Source organism: Mobula hypostoma, chromosome 20, assembly GCF_963921235.1.
Source record: "Mobula hypostoma chromosome 20, sMobHyp1.1, whole genome shotgun sequence".
In the NCBI taxonomy this organism is placed as follows: Eukaryota; Metazoa; Chordata; class Chondrichthyes; order Myliobatiformes; family Myliobatidae; genus Mobula; species Mobula hypostoma.
This window is the reverse complement of record NC_086116.1, coordinates 8,260,179-8,276,083: the sequence shown is the minus strand read 5'-3', so window position 1 is coordinate 8,276,083 and position 15,905 is coordinate 8,260,179. Positions and strand designations below refer to the sequence as shown.

The 15,905-nt window shown below is 44.8% G+C and overlaps 1 protein-coding gene across 7 annotated transcripts in view; it reads right to left on the bottom strand.

Moving 5' to 3' along the window:
- Positions 1-15,159, bottom strand: part of sox5 (SRY-box transcription factor 5) — a 396,739-nt gene extending 381,580 nt beyond the window's left edge. For 3 of the 7 annotated variants that reach the window (XM_063072336.1, XM_063072334.1, XM_063072337.1), the window contains exons 1-3: positions 14,129-14,218; positions 13,324-13,447; positions 12,862-12,973 (exon numbers count right to left, since the gene is read on the bottom strand). The gene's annotated coding sequence lies outside the window, so the exon portion shown is untranslated. Of the gene's footprint in view, positions 1-12,861; positions 12,974-13,323; positions 13,448-14,128; positions 14,219-15,142 lie in introns of those variants that run through there. The other 4 variants (XM_063072333.1, XM_063072335.1, XM_063072338.1 and 1 more) reach the window with 4 other exon arrangements.
- Between the last annotated feature and the right edge of the window lie 746 nt (positions 15,160-15,905).

Sequence of the window (15,905 nt, the reverse complement as noted above, 5' to 3'; positions counted from 1 at the left end):
GGTTGAATACCAGGGATAGTAGGGACCAAAGAAGCTGTCCAAGATACATCATTCCATCATTCCTTTGCTAAATTCAACCTTGCATTTTGCACAGTGTGCCAGATTCAGCTATCCTTCTTATTAAGACCTCTCCCCGCCATTATTGCCTCATTGTCCAGAGCCATTCCTCTCCATCAGATTTCTGAAAGGGCAATGAATTAGTTTTGTTCTCTTTTTGCACTACTATATTTCTTCTTGTAACTTATAATACATTTTATGTATTGCACTGCCCTGCTGCTGCAAATCAATGAATTTCCTGACATATGTACGTCAGCGATAACAAACCTGATTCTGATTCAGATGAAATGGGACAGCTCTGCAAAGTTTCCACTTCGTCCGTAGTTGCGGCAAAGCCAAGATTCACAAGCTGGAGAGAACGCTGCTCTCCAAGCCATTTGGTCATAGCCTTGAGGAGATGGAGGTGTGAGGGATTTGTCAGGAACTGCCATTTGGAGGACCTATATATCTCTGCAGCTTCAGAAGACCCATAGCATCTCATAGGGTCATAACATGATAGAGCACTGAAATGACTTCTTGTCCGGGCCAGACAAGGTGCCTACCTGAGCTGGTCCTATATGCCTGCATTAGGCTTTCATCTCTCAAAACATTTCCTGTACATGTTGTTACTGTATCTGCATCTACTACTCCCTCTGTCAGCTGGTTCCACATACCCACCACCATCTGTGTGAAAAAGCTGACCATCAGGTCCTCTTTAAATGGTTCCCTTCTCACCTCAAATTTCTGTCCTCTAATCTTAGCCTCCACAATCCTAGGTAAAAGACTGAGACCATCCACCTTATCAATGTCCCTTATACCCCATAAAGTCTCTTCTTGGCCTCCTAAGCTCCAATAGAAACAGTCCTGGCCTCTCCAGACTCTCACGATGCCCAGCTTTCACTGACTAGATACGTTCTTAATCTATTTCACCTTCAGAACAGATTAAAGGAGGTTCTAGTGATACATTCAAGGTTGCGAAGGATTGGAAGATTAGAAAAAATGCCTTTAATATGAAAAGTCTCTAAGGAAATTAGTAGCAGGCTAAATAAAGGGGAATCAGTAGATATAATGTATTTGGATATCTAAAAGACACTTAGCAAGGAGCCATGTAAAAGGCTGCTGTAGAAGACAAGGGCTCAAAGAGGAGGGGTTTCTATATTAATCTGGATAGAGGTTTGGTGAGCAAAGAAGAAAAAAATCAGGCAAACAACCCATTTTCAAGTTGGCCATCTCTATCTGGTTATGTACCTCAGGGTTAGACAGAGAACCTCAGGGGTTATTACTGGGGCATCAGGATTAGAATGGTATTATCAGAGTTGGCATGCATCATTAGAATAGGGCCTCAGGGTTAGAGCTGGGGTCAGAGTTATAACAGTGGCCCGAAGGTTAGGAGTGGGGACTCAGGGTTAGTACAGTGGTCTCAGGGTAAACACAGGGGACCTGAGATTAGAACTGGGGGCTCAGGGTGAGAACTGGGGCCTCAGGGGTCTGTTGTACCACCTCCTCATTTTAGTACTGGAACCTGAGGGTTGGTACTGGAAGATTCAATGTTGGAATTGGGGCCTAATTTATTTAAAATTTCTAACAATGACTAAGATGAAAGGAGTAAGTGCAGCCCTTCCAAGTTTGCTAATGATTAAAAAGAGATCATGGAAAAGTTATTTCAAAAGGGGAAGCCATTCAGTCCATTGAAACAACACACACAAAATATTGGAGGAACTCAGCAGGTCAGGCAGCATCTATGGGAAAAAGTACAGTTGATGTTTCGGGCCAAGACCCTTCGGCAGAACTGGAGAAAAAAAGGATGAGGAGTAGATTTAAAAGGTGGGGGAGGGGAGAGAAATGTGGAGGAATGAAATAAAGAGCTGGGAAGTTGTTTGGTGAAAGAGATACAGGGTTGAGAAAGGGGAATCTAATGGGAAAAGACAACATGCCATGGAAGAAAGAAAAGGGAGAGGAGCACCAGACAGAGGTGATGGGCAAGCAAGGAGATAAGGTGAGAGAGGGAAAAGGAGAAGGGGAATGGTGAAGGAGGGGTTGGGGGGACATTACCGGAAGTTCGAGAAATTGATGTTCATACCATCAGACAAAATATGAGGTGTTGTTCCTCTAACCTGAACATGACCTCATCGGGCCAGTAGAGGAGGCCATAGATTGACATATCAGAATGGGAATGGGAAGTGGAATTAAAGTGAGTGGCCACTGGGAGATCCTGCTTCTTCTGGTGGATAGAGTGCAATGCTCAACAAAATGGTCTCCCAATTTATGCTGGGTCTCACCGATATACAGGAAGCCACACCAGGAGTACTGGACACAGTATATAATCCCCATCACCTGGAAGGACTGTTTGGGGCCCTGAATGGTAATGAGGGAGGAGGTGTAGGGGCAGGTGTAGCACTTGTTCTGCTTTCAAGGATGAGTGCTGGGGGGATGAATGGACAAGGGAGTGGCATAGGGACCAATCCCTGCAGAAAGCAGAACGTGGGTGGAAGGAAAGATGCGCTTGGTGATGGGATCCCATTGGAGGTGGCGGAAGTTTCAGAGAATTATGTGCCGGACGCGAAGGCTGGTGGGGTGGTAGGTGAGGGCAAGAGGAACCCTATCCCTGGTAGAGTGGTGGGAGGATGGGTTAAGAGCAGACATGCGTGAAATGTAAGAGATGTGGTTGAGGGCAGTGTTGATGGTGGAGAAATGGAAGCCCCTTTCTTTGAAAAAGGAGGACATCTTCGTTCTAGAATGAAATGCAGCAGAGATGGAGGAATTGAGAGAAGGGGATGGGGTTTTTACAAGTAACAGGGTGGGAAGAGGTCTAGTCCAGGTAGCTGTGAGAGTCTGTGGGTTTATAATAGACATCAGTTGATAAGTTATCTCCAGAGATAGAGACAGTGAGATTGAGAAAGGGGAGGGAGGTGTTGGAAATGGACCAGGTAAATTTGAGGGTATGGTGAAAGTTGGAGTGAAAACTGGCAAACATGTGCCAGCTCTCTGGCCTTATCCCACTTTACATTACTGAGACCATTACCTTGTAGATCATGTGTCCTCAAGTATAAATCCATCTACACCTCCAATGCGTTGGGTGTTTCTGCCTCAACCAACCTCTCAGGCCCCCACAACCCTCCAATTGAAAGGAGGGCGGAGGGGGGTTGAAACTTCCTCCACAGTCTCCTAAACATCAAGAACCAGGCTACAAAAGCCCCAGTTTCCCTACATTGCTAGGAGGACCAACAGAGGACCCACTGGTGGAGGGGCAGTACCAACAGGGAGAAACCTCATCACCAAAAATGCTCTTAATACTGAAAAACTGAGAAATAATAACTCCATTGGCACCTTGGTTGGTATGGATGAGATGGGCTGAAGGGCCTGTTTCCATGCCTTTGGACTCTAAATGTCTATCAACAATTACATTATCAAGGTATTAAAACAACTGAGCCTTGTTACAAATCACCTGAGGTTTGTTACAATGATCTGACAGTACCAAACAAGTTTACCTGTAGGCTCCTAATCCCTTGAAACAATGCTTCAACCCTTGTTCTACCTCTTAAGTGCTTTACGTACCATGGTTACTCTGTCATGTGCAAGGCCCAAAGCGCCAACATTTTCTAATTAAGTTATCCAATGGCAGGACAGTAGGTGGACTTGAGTGCTATTATCCATTTGATCAAAACAAGAAACCTAACTTATTTTCGTTACAATAACTCTAATTTGAAAGCTTGCTGTTGACAACAGCAGCATTTTTCAAGAAGCATATGGTTTACTTCACAAACACTCCCCAGTCCATCTCTTTAACATTTTTTACAATCCTGATGGCAGCAATGAAGCTTAATCAATGCCATTTAACCGACACTTGGGTGTAAATCAAGTTAAATTGAGGCCAGTGTAAATCTAAAGGGAAGGAAGCTGCTGAGTTAAGTGCTGGACGTTCTCGTGACCCTGGAGATCTCTGTGACTGATGTGCACAGTGAACTTTGCAAAAAGAATTCTGTTAAATTCATCCTCAATTATGATTTCACTTCAACTGGGTAGTAATGTACTAGCATCAGAAAGGAGGTACAGGAGCCTTAGGTCCCATACCACCAGGTTCAGGAAGAGTTATTATCCTTCAACTATCCGACTCCTGAACCAGTGAGGATAACTTCACTCACCACAACACTGAACTGATCATCGAACACGTCCTACAGACTCACTTTCTCTACAACTCATGTTCTCAGCATTTATTTATTTATGTTTGGTATTCGCACAGTCTGTTTCCTTTTGCACATTGGTTGCCTGTCAGTCTTCAATCTTTGTGTGTAGTTTTTCATTGACTCTATCATTTTTTTTCTACTGTGAATGCATGTAAGAAAATGATTCTCAGGATACTTTGAACTTTGAATAGGCAATCCTTGGATACTCTAGTTCATCGTTTTGTGTCTGAGTGGCAGATAGTTAGTATGGGCCTGGAATCACACACAGACCAGACCTGAGGAGGACTGCAGGCTTTCTTCTCTACATTACTGAACCATTTTCTTTACAGTAATGTGACAGCCTATCGTCACTCTTACCAGCATTTTCCAGCTGGCATATATCCAGACCAATGGATAACATATCCAGCACCATAATCACTGCAAAACCATATCACAAACTAGGGATTTTAAGTTGTATGTAATGTACACACGTTAACTTAAAGTCAAATTATCCAGTCACTCAAATTGGATAATTTTAATAAAACAGCTCAGCAGGTGGTTTTTTTTGTACAATTTCAATTCAAATTAAGAGATAATTCAAGTTAAAAAATTTTGCATTAAGGAAAGTAGATTGTGCAGAGAGCTGATTTAATATTTCACAGGAATATTGGAAGTTTGAAATTATACATCTTATACATCAGTGAAAATAGTCATGAATGGAACATAACAGTCTTGGTTGAGTGGGCCAGATATTCTGGCTTCCAGGTCAAAAGGTCACAGCATTTATCCTAACACAAGTTCGTACTCTACAACATGGCCATTTCGGTGGCGGGGGTGGTGGTGGGGAATCACCAAAGACATGCTACTCTCTTGGAGAAGCTGTTTTCTGTCATATGCCTCATTTACCTTTTCAGGAGGGCATATCTTCATCACTGAAGAGCAGACCATCTCCTCCAGCATTTAACATTCGTGGCTCAAGGAAGCCCACTGAAAATAAGTCATCGGCTTACTAACTGGTGGCTGTTTGTTGCATCTTGCTAGCCTTGAATTAGCTGATAGATTTTCCTCCATCAAAACACTGGTAACTCTGAAAGATACTGAATTAGCTGTAAAGCCCTTGCCTATCCTGAGGTAGCAAAAAGGGCCATATAATTACGAGTTCATAAATTCATGGAGTCATAGAGCACAATGGATCAGAAACATGCTCTTCTGCCCATCCAGTCAGTGCCAAATTGTTATTCTGCCATCGACCCATTCATAGACCATAGACCTCCGTACCCTTCTCGTCCATGTACCTATCCAAATTTCTGTTAAATGTTGAAATCAAACCTGCATCTACCACGTCCACTGGCAGCTCATCCACACTATCACCACCCTCTGAGTGAAGATGTTTCTCCTCGGGTTCCCCTTAAGTATTTTGCCTTTTACTCTACACCTATGATCTTTCGTTCCAGTCTTACCCAACCTCAGTGGAAAAAGTCTGTTCGCATGTTCCTTATCTGTACCCCTCATAATTTTGTAAACCTCTATCAAATCTCCCCTCATTCTCCTACGCTCCAGAGAATAAAGTCCGAACCAATTCACCCTTTCTCTCTAGCTCTGATTCTCAAAACCTGGCCCCATCCTTGTAAGTTTTCTCAGTACTCTTTCAATCTTATTGCTATTGTTCCTGTCCATTCCTTCTCCTCTACAGTGGTTTGAACCCTGTAAGTACAGTACCTCAGGGCATGACTGGAACACCCTTGACCTTCAAGGTGCTTTTTCAAACCAGACTCATTGACTCAAGCTTTCTGGACCACTAAATAATTTATCCTTCCTTGGCTCAATGTCTGGTTGTACTTCTGCAAAGCACCAAGACTTTTTTTTTCTCTCTGTGTTACTCCATAAATGCAAGAAGTTGCTGTTAGTATTGATCATCTGAGTGCAAACAGGGCAACTTTAAAAAAATCATAGATTTCATGCCCACACTTTAAGAAGCCTCCAATCTCATAGATGTTTCAGTGTTGATGGTATAACTGAGACAGATGGGAGCTGTTTCAAGAATCAATGTGTGTAAGGTATAATCCCATTTCAATTTACACCAGGGCAGTGGAATACATAAAGGTAAAGTGTATGAAAACAAACTCTGAATATGTAATGTTTTTGCACCTTCCAAATTGCACAGTCATTTTCTAACGTAGAGCATCTGTTGAAATAATTGACTAAAAATTTCTAGCGTTGACTCATAGGAAACAGAGATAGAGAACTCAGGACATATACGATGGTTTATGTCTTAAAGAGGGAGAAGCAACATGCATATTACTCACTGTTTACAGCATACTTTCAGAAAGAATGCAATGTCACTACACATAACAATCAGAGGTAACTTTATCCCAGGATTGCTTTTGATACATTTTTAATGGAGTCATCTATTATTTTAGTGGGGAGTTAAATCAAATATGAGCAAATGGAGTTGAAATACTGACCATCCATGAGCAACTTGAATGATGAAACAAGCTCAAAGGGTTACATGGCCTAGTCCTGTTCTTACGAGAAAATGCGTGATAGATAAGGGGAACTGAAATCAAGGATCTGAACAGATGATCTAACTTTAGAATGGAGTCAAACTGGAGTTAAAAGTGATAGCAGCATTTTGTAAAAGTGATGTATATATAACAGCATTGTATCTGCTGTTATATAATCAGCATTATATGTTGAATTGAAAAGAATTTCTTAACTGAAGCAGTATAGTGTTGCTAATACTGTACACACACTGTACCCTCACATGTCATGAAGAGGAGCTATCATTAACATCAGAGGTGGAACAGATAGCTATGATTCTGCTACGGCCACAGTACAAAAGAAACATCCACCATCATCTCAAAGTCCAAAGTTCGAAGTAAATTTATAATCAATACATGCCACAATATACTATGCTGAGATTCATTTTCTTGCAGGCATTCGCAATAGAACAAAGAAATACAATAGAATCAATAACACAAAATACTCTGTAGATGCTGGGGTCAAAGCAACATTTACAACACGCTGGAGGAACTCAGCAGGTCGGGCAGCATCCGTGAAAATGATGAGTCGACGTTTCGGGCCGGAACCCTTCGTCAGGACTGTAGAGGGAAGGGGCAGAGGTCCTATAAAGAACCATGAGGGAGGTGATAAGCAGCTGGGGGGCAGAACCATGAGGGAACTGCCTATCACCTCCCTCATGGTTCTGCCTCCTTCTACTACCCATTGTGTTTTCCCCTATTCCTTCTTCACCTTTCCTGCCTATCACCTCCCTGCTTCCCCTCCCCCACCCCTTTATCTTTCCCCTTACTGGTTTTTCACCTGGAACCTACCAGCCTTCTCCTTCCCACCCTCCCCCTACCTTCTTTATAGGGCCTCTGCCCCTTCCCTCTACAGTCCTGGTGAAGGGTTCCGACCCGAAACGTCAACTCATCGTTTCCACGGATGCTGCCCGACCTGCTGAGTTCCTCCAGCGTGTTGTGAGTGTTGCAATAGAATCAATGTAAGGTTACAGAGAAAGACGGACAAACAACCAATGTGCAAAAGAAGGCAAATCGTGCAAATACGAAAGAAATAATACTGAGAATGTGAGTTGTAGTGGAATTTGCTCAGAGTTGTGGAGAGTGAAGTTATCCACACCAGTTCAGGAGCCTGATGGGTGCAGGGTAATAAATGTTCCTGAATTTGGTGGTGTGGGACCTAAGGCTCCTGTAGCTCCTTCTCCTTCCTGATGGCAGCAGCAAGAAGCGACAGGTTTGATACCCTGCATTGAATATTATTTTGCTACAATGTTTGGGATCCATATCTGGAGTTCATCACATCAGGAGCATCTCAGGAATGGTTATGGGTGAAGCTAGGGAAGTGCAAAAAAGTTTAAATTTGACTGCCCTTGAAGGGGCATGCTAAGAACGGAGGTGTTTGTGCATACCACATGTTGTTACTATGCCTAATGATAAACGGACATGCCAGTACATCTTTGAACTCCCCCCCCCCCCCCCACAATGCGAAGGATCATCTCAATAATTAAGGGTCACAGTCACTCTCAGTGTGGCTAATTGGCAGCACCCCCATATCCAAGGCAGAAAATGATACCCGTGGTTCCTCTTCGAAGCCAGATTGCAATAATGCAGGAGTACAGTGGCAAGGGTGTCCTCGTATCAAGTGAAGGCCCTTCCAGTTAGACATAGGAATCTAATGGCACCATTCAGGGAAGGTCAGAGATCTTGGTATTTTTGACATGTTCATGCTTTAAATGCTAGCATATTTTCATCTTTCCTTACAACATAGAAGGACAACATTTCAGCCAAATTACAGACAGGTCTCTACCAAATTACAAACAAATCCCACTCCCCCACAAAGTTTTCCTGTAACCTATTGTCTCCTCATCCCCCTTCCCCTAGTTGACTGGCCTCTTTAACCAGAAATGTTAAAGTGGACAGTTAACCTGTTTGGTTTATACGAGGAAAACAGAGCACCGAGAGAAACATCTACACTGTAACAAGGAGAATGTGTCAACTCCACACCAGCTGTGCCAGAAGTCAGCACTGAGCTATTTTTCTGGAGATGCGAGACTACGGCCCTTGCAGCTGCATCACCATGCCATCCAAGTGCCCACCGGAGCAGGCACGGGTCACTTAGCTTTTTGACCTCATCGTATCAGGTCCTGATAGATTTCTATCTTAACTCCATCTTAGTCTAACCCCTGGGCCTGTATGCTGAGCCTATTGCTGTACACTCTGCTCACACATAACTACATGGCCAAACACCCAAGCAATCACATCCTCAAGTTTGCCAATGACACAGCAGATGGGGCTCATCATGAGATGGCCTACAGACAGGAGGCAGATGAGCTTGAAGCCTGGTGCCAGGCAAGTAACCTCTTCCTTAATGTCAACAAGACAAAGGAGAAGGTGTTCAGGAGAACTTGTGCCACTCAACCCCAGTTTACATCAGCGACACAGCAGTGGAAACTGCAAGTAGTTTCAAACTCCTGGGTGTGCAGATCACAAACACTCATGTTCCAGAACATTGCCTACACAGTCAAGAAAGGTCATCAATGCCTCCACTTTCTAAGGAGGCTGAAGAGAGCTGGACTTTGCATGTTCATACCCCGGTCATTCTACAAATGTGCATTAGGGAGCGTGTGCTAACAAGCTGCATCACAGCTTGGTACGGAAACTGCACTGTGGCGGGCAGGAAGGCTGTACAACGGGTAGTCAAAACTGCTCAACACATCATTGGCACCAGCCTACCCACTGGGCAAAGGGTCGGTAACATCATGAAGGATCCCATCCACCCTGCTCATCGACCATTTGTCCCACTCCCAGCAGGGCGAGGCTACGTATCATCCATGCCAGGACCACCAGATTCAAAAACAGTTACCTTCCCCGAGCAGTACAGCTGATCAACACCTCCACCCACTAACTTCACCATGAGTTCATTATTTCCCGTCACAGCCTAGTGTCACATTATGGACATACAATGAATCAATGTGTATAATCTAACTTACGCATTTATATTAATCGTACTTTTTAATTTTTATTGCGTTTTTTACCTTTTATGTTTTTTTGTGCTGCATCAGATCTAGAGTAATAATTATGTTGTCCTCCATTACACTTGTGTACAGGAAATGACATTACACAGTCTTGAATCTTGAATCCTGATACCCTTGCCTGACAAATCTGTATCTACCATCTGGTCATTTATTTTGTTAGTACGAGTGGGAGTGTGCTCTGAGCATATTTATAGCCATGTTTCCCACAGAACAATATTGACCAGGCTTCATCAGTAGTATCTCAACATTAAAGTGTGAAATAGGCACTGTATGGGTGACCTTCTTCCTCCTTCTCTTTGGAGGTCAGTGGAAATTGCATTCACCCGTCTCCATTGTGATCACACAGTATTCATGTTTCCAGAATTCTCATATGGCATTTAGGATAAAGTAGTAAATTGAATTCAACATTGGCTTTGTGGGAGAAGCCAGATAGCGGTAGTAGCTGGTTGCCTCTCTGACTGGAGGCCTGAGACTAGCGGGGTGCCACAGGGATCGGTGTGCAGGGCTCTGTCGTTGTTTGGTATCTACATTACCGATCCGGATGATAATGTGGTAAACTAGACCAGCAATTTTGGAAATGACACTAAGGCAGTGAGGAAGGTTATCAAGTTTGGCAACAGAGCTAGATCAGGTGGAAAATGGATGGATTTTAATACTGACAAGTGTGAGGTGCTGCACTTGGGGAGGGCAAAGTGAGCAGTAGGGCACTGAGGAGGGCAATAGAACAAAGGGATCTGGGAATACGGAAGCCAATTCTGATGAAAGGTCTGAATATTCAGTATGTTCTAGGCACATGACATATTCTGGTTACAAAGGCAGACAACAGGAGTGCACTTCAGGCCATTGGTTTCTATTTGACAGAATGGAGTTAGGTTCAACTTTCCTTAAGGGTTAAGGTTTCCTTTTAGTATGGCCATTACCAGTCTGATTTACGTAACATCTGAAAGGCTCTCACATATGTGGGAGTTTTGAGCCATTTTCAAAGGCAGCACAGAAACAGGCTATTCAGCCCATCATGTCCATGCTGACCTTTTTTTTGCAGCTATACACTAATCCCATTTTCCCGCATTATAAACATATCCTCCTATGCCTTGTTTGTCAAATGTCTTTTACATTAAACGTATTGAATGGATTTGATTCCACCATGACGTCCCACTTAACAACCTGTGGGTACAGAAACTCATCCTTTAAAACTCCTTCCTCCCGCCTTAAACCTCCGCAGTACTGCCCCCATTTGGGGGGGGGGTGGTGTTGAAAATATCTATATTTATTATCGTTGCGTCTTTCATGTGCACATGACAATAAACTCGGTTTGACTGGAGCCATCAGAGAGTGAAATCACACACTCAGAGAGAGAGAGAGGGACAGAGGCAGAAAGAAAGAGAGAGAGACAGACATAGACAGGAAGAAAGAGAGAGGGACGTTCAGAGACAGAGAGAGAGGGGGGACAGAAACAACAGAAAGAAAGGGGGAGAGACCTAGATATAATGAGAGAGAGACACACACAGAGAGGCAGAGAGAGGGAGAAAGAGAGAGAGAGGGGGGGGGAGGGAGAGGGAGGGGGAGGGAGAAAGAGAGAGAGAGAGAGAGAGGGAGAGAGGGAGGTGGGGGTGGGGGAGAGAGAGCTTCCGAAATCAGTAATGGTAGAGGGGGCGGAAGAAAGAAAGACAAGGATCTAACCCTGAAAACTTTAGCAATAAAAAGCACAGCTTGTTTCTCTAACGAGCGAGCCGGTTGCAAACGCAATTGGCATCAAATTACAATAAGCGCCGTGTAAAGTCGATACAAAGCCATCAGCACAGGACTACAAGAGGAGGGTTTTTTGATCACGCTAATTAACAGACATTTTGTTTTAAACAAACAGATACAACTCTAATTGCCTTTTTTACATAATAAAGGCAAGATCTTAAAAGTGAAAGCATGCAGAGAAAGATCAGACAGATGCCTATCAGGCAGAAGCTGACTGTTCGAAATGTCCAAAGGAAAAGCCACCAACATTCCTCGCAGTCTGCAGAAAGGTGAGATCGCGGAGAGTTAAACGGCACGGCAATTAACGCACCAGTTAACTTCTTAATCAGAGACAGAGAGAAAGAAAAATCCCATCTGTGCATCAAATGCATCTCCATCTTCTGATCAAAGGGACAGCTCAAACGTTGGCGCTACCAGTAAAGTTTCGAGTCGCAAGACACTGCACAGAGTGGCGTTTGCTATCTTAAACGGCTTGTTTCAGTGAACAAGAGTTTAAACATCCACGCCAAGTGAGATAAGGAGGAACCTCCCCTCTGTCACTTTCCTCTCTGCCTTTTGACGTTTTTGTAGCACAAAGCGAAAGTCTCACCTAAACAAGTAGCTACACGGCAGGAATTTTGATTGCACTTTCCGCGTTTATCTGAAAGAGAGCGCCTGTTCCCATCTCTACGTCGTTTACGTTTTTCAGTTTACACTACAAGCGGAAGAAAGACTTTTTTAAACCGCGCGAAAAGTCTTTTTAAAGTCTCGAAGAGAGGAAAGATTAAAGAATGAGACAAAAGACTTCACAGGGGAACATTAAAAGTCTGAAGAGTTGGGAGAGTGAGAGAATAAATGAAACAGCTCTAGCATAATAAACTCTTGTGTGAAACTAGACTATGACCTTTCATTACGTTCTCGACACTATATGATAATTCTCTTTCTAAATACTTCATTTCTCTGCTGCTTTGTGTCCATTTCAGCTCCATTGTTACTCCTGAATTCATTCATTGCGGCCCTATTATATCCACAAACAAAAGCAGCAATGAGGCAAATAGTTTTTTTTGTGTGAAGCTTTTTTCAAGCAACTTTTAAAACACACACACACACCTTTACAAATAAGAGCTCCAACAAGCGGGATCAAGCGTATTAAAATGCCCGCTCGAAAATCCTTACAAACTATTTCCATTATTATTAGCGATTTCAAAGATGTCCACGCGCGGAACTACTTAAACACCTCGCAAACACTGAGCGCGGAAATCCACGTGAAATTGTAAACCCGCATTCTGCAATTCCCGTAAAAACACATTTAATTCTTTTTTTTAAGAGAAGACATGGGCCAAACAATCCGCAAGAATACTACACAAGCAGAGTGCTAACCTCTGTGGTGCTTCCGGTTAAAGCTGAAATGATCAGGCGGAAAACGGCGATTTAGCTCCCCGACCGGCGATTGCTCAGAATCCGAGATCGCGGGCACTCTGAGATCCACTCTCTGGGAGGGGAGGAGATGAGATGAGGTGGAGGAGGGGGTGTTAGGAACGAGACAGGAAGATCGAGTCTAGCAACGGCAACAAAAATAATAAAAACAGATTTCTAAAAACACTAATGTGTAACCAGAGAGGGAGAGAGGGGGAGAGATAAAGGCAGACGGAATGGGTGTTCCGCACCGGCTACTTGTCAGCAGAGGAGATTCCTCGCGAATTGTGCGTGCGTGTGTTTCCCAGTGATTGGGTTAAGGGAGAGAAGAGGGAGGTGTAGACAGAAACAAACAGGATAAATATATTGGAGGCTAAGAGTTTTTTTTAGGGAAGGAAAAGTCTAACGCAGTTTGGAAACACCTACCTGCTTTTGCTTACGATCCGTTCCCCGACGTGGCGTGTATAGAGAAAGAGAGAGGGAGAGAGAGAGATTTGTTGGCAGCTGCTGTCAAGGGCGATGCGAGATCCCTGGGCTGGTCAGAAGGCGGCTGGAGACAATAACAAAAGACAACAATAGGGCGAGGACAATGCGCTGTGTTTGTGAGGGGGGGTGGTGGGGGGAGAAAGTCTGACATACTCCCGGCTCACCTCAACAACACACACACACACACACACACACACACACACACACACACACACACACACACACACAAACACACACACACTCTCTCTCTCTCTCTCTCTCTCTCTCTCTCTCTCTCTCTCTCTCGGAGACACTTTAAGAGCTCTCGGACTTTCCCCGTGCATCTCTGCATCCATACACACTTCCCGCCCCCCGCCTCCCCCAGTCCCAGGTAAGCGGAACTTGTGGAGATTTGGGGGCAAGCGGTAGGAGAAGAAGGGGAGGCGAGGAAGAGCCGGTCCCGGGACCCCGTCCCGGAGCCCGCTGGCTCCCACTCCTTTCCGCTGTCATTCCCAAGCCATCACTTGACAGCGGCCATGTCGCAGGCGTTTAGACCATTTCCCAGCGTGCAACATCAGCAGCAGAAGATCAATGGACAGAACAGCAGCTCTGTGTGTGTGTGTGTGTGTGTGTGTGTGTGTGTGTGTGTGTGTGTTCGTTTGTACGTATCCGCTTCTGCCCCAACAGACACTATGTGTGTTTCACTGTTTATAACCATCTGTGCGCCAGTGTAACTCTGGGCTGTGAGAGGGACTGTGACACTCACTGTGTCTGATGAGATGGGTGAAGTTGGCACTGTTTCCATGCCTCGGTGTTTTTGAGTGGGCCACGCCGTCGCCGCGCGTTTCCCAGCGCGAGTGCGTGAGACTTTGTACCATAATGTGTATGTGAGACTGTACCACAGAGACTGCGTGTGACACCCTGTCCACGCGTCAGTCTACAATGTGCGTTGTTTGAGCAAGATTGTAACCGCCTGTGGAAGACAGTGATTCTCTGTGCGTGGGGGACCCCGTTACCGGTGTACGCAAGAGATCATATCACCTTTATTACGTGTCCCTGAGACTATGACTGTCACTCTATTTCTATGTGCTTAACTATGCATATACGCATGTGTCAGAGACTGTGTAGCCTTCCGTACTTGTCTGAAGATGCTGTGCCCATGTGCTTGAGAAACTGTCATTCTGATCACATGCCTGTAACTTTTGTCTTGTGTGTGAGAGAGGGAGAAATGTGTATGTGCCCAAGAGACTGAATGCTATTGTGCATATTTGTATTCTCCTGTTTTCGTCTGTAACTTTGTGAACTATGTGTGAGAGAATGAGACTGCGTTAACTAGCCTGTTTCCTAACTCAGTGAGAAAGTACGAGTCTGAAGACAGTTGATGCTGCCACGTCCATGTGTGGTAGAGACTGTCACCCTGCCTAATTTGTGTGTGCAGGACAAGAGTTTGTTACCTGTGTTAGTGTGTGTGAGAGATAGAGGATACGTCGTCTTGCTTGTGTCTATGTTGAGCGTATGTGCGTGAAAGACAGTTAACGCTGCTGTGTGCATGTGTATAAAAGATTGTCACCTTGTTATGTATGTGAAACTCTGTGTGTGTGTGTGCGTGCGTGTGTGGCCCGACCTACGGGTTGGTGTGTGGCTGTGTGAGAGTGTATCTGTGTATAAAAAAGATAGAGTTAATGTTGCAGTGCACGTGTGTACGGCGGCGGGCCGGGCAATAGACCGCCAGTCTCGCTTGCCAGAGCCGAGCAAACGCGGCCCGCCTCGCACAGCTCACCGGTTAGGCGCGCAGCCCAGTCCCGGGCGCCGCTCCCTTGCCTCGGCAACCCAGCAGTACCGATAGGTTCAAATGAAGAAACACTGAGCTTCCCTCCTAGGGTTGTTACAGGAGGGAGTGCGTTTGTGTGTGTGGGGGGGGGGGAGGAAACTTTTTTGATTTCTAATGGCCCTCGGATCTCCCAGCAACGCATACAGGGAAGGGGGGGGGGGAACTCCCCGCAAAAAAAATGACAACAGTGTAAGAACGCATTTATTGTACATGGTGACATCGATCTTTCAGCCTCGCGGCTAGTGGATTCTAGTTAAACGGACTGTATTTATGTCCCTCTGAACGGCGCTCCCTCAATCAACCCAATGTTTTTGTTACAGTTCCACGTAAATATGTATCGTTCCGGTTGCTTGGACGTAGTTGGCTTAACGAAATCAGCACTCTGTGCGTATGGCATTTCTCCCTGCCTCGCTTTCTCCGTGATTTCTCCATCTTTTCCTGTCTCTGACCCGATCTCTCTCATTCTGTCCTCTACCCTGTATATGATTTGATTCTCCCCCTCGTTCCCACCGACCCCTCCTCTCTCTCTCTATCTCTCTCTCTTTCCATCACCCCAACCCTTCTCTAATTGAAATCGCTGCGTCCCCCCTCAGCAATTTCACCCCATGGACTACGGCTGATTCATAACAAGCTTGAGTTTCGGGACACGGGAGCACTCAAAACAGACTATCATGTTTGAGTGAAACAGTAACAAGATTTTAATCGCGCCGCG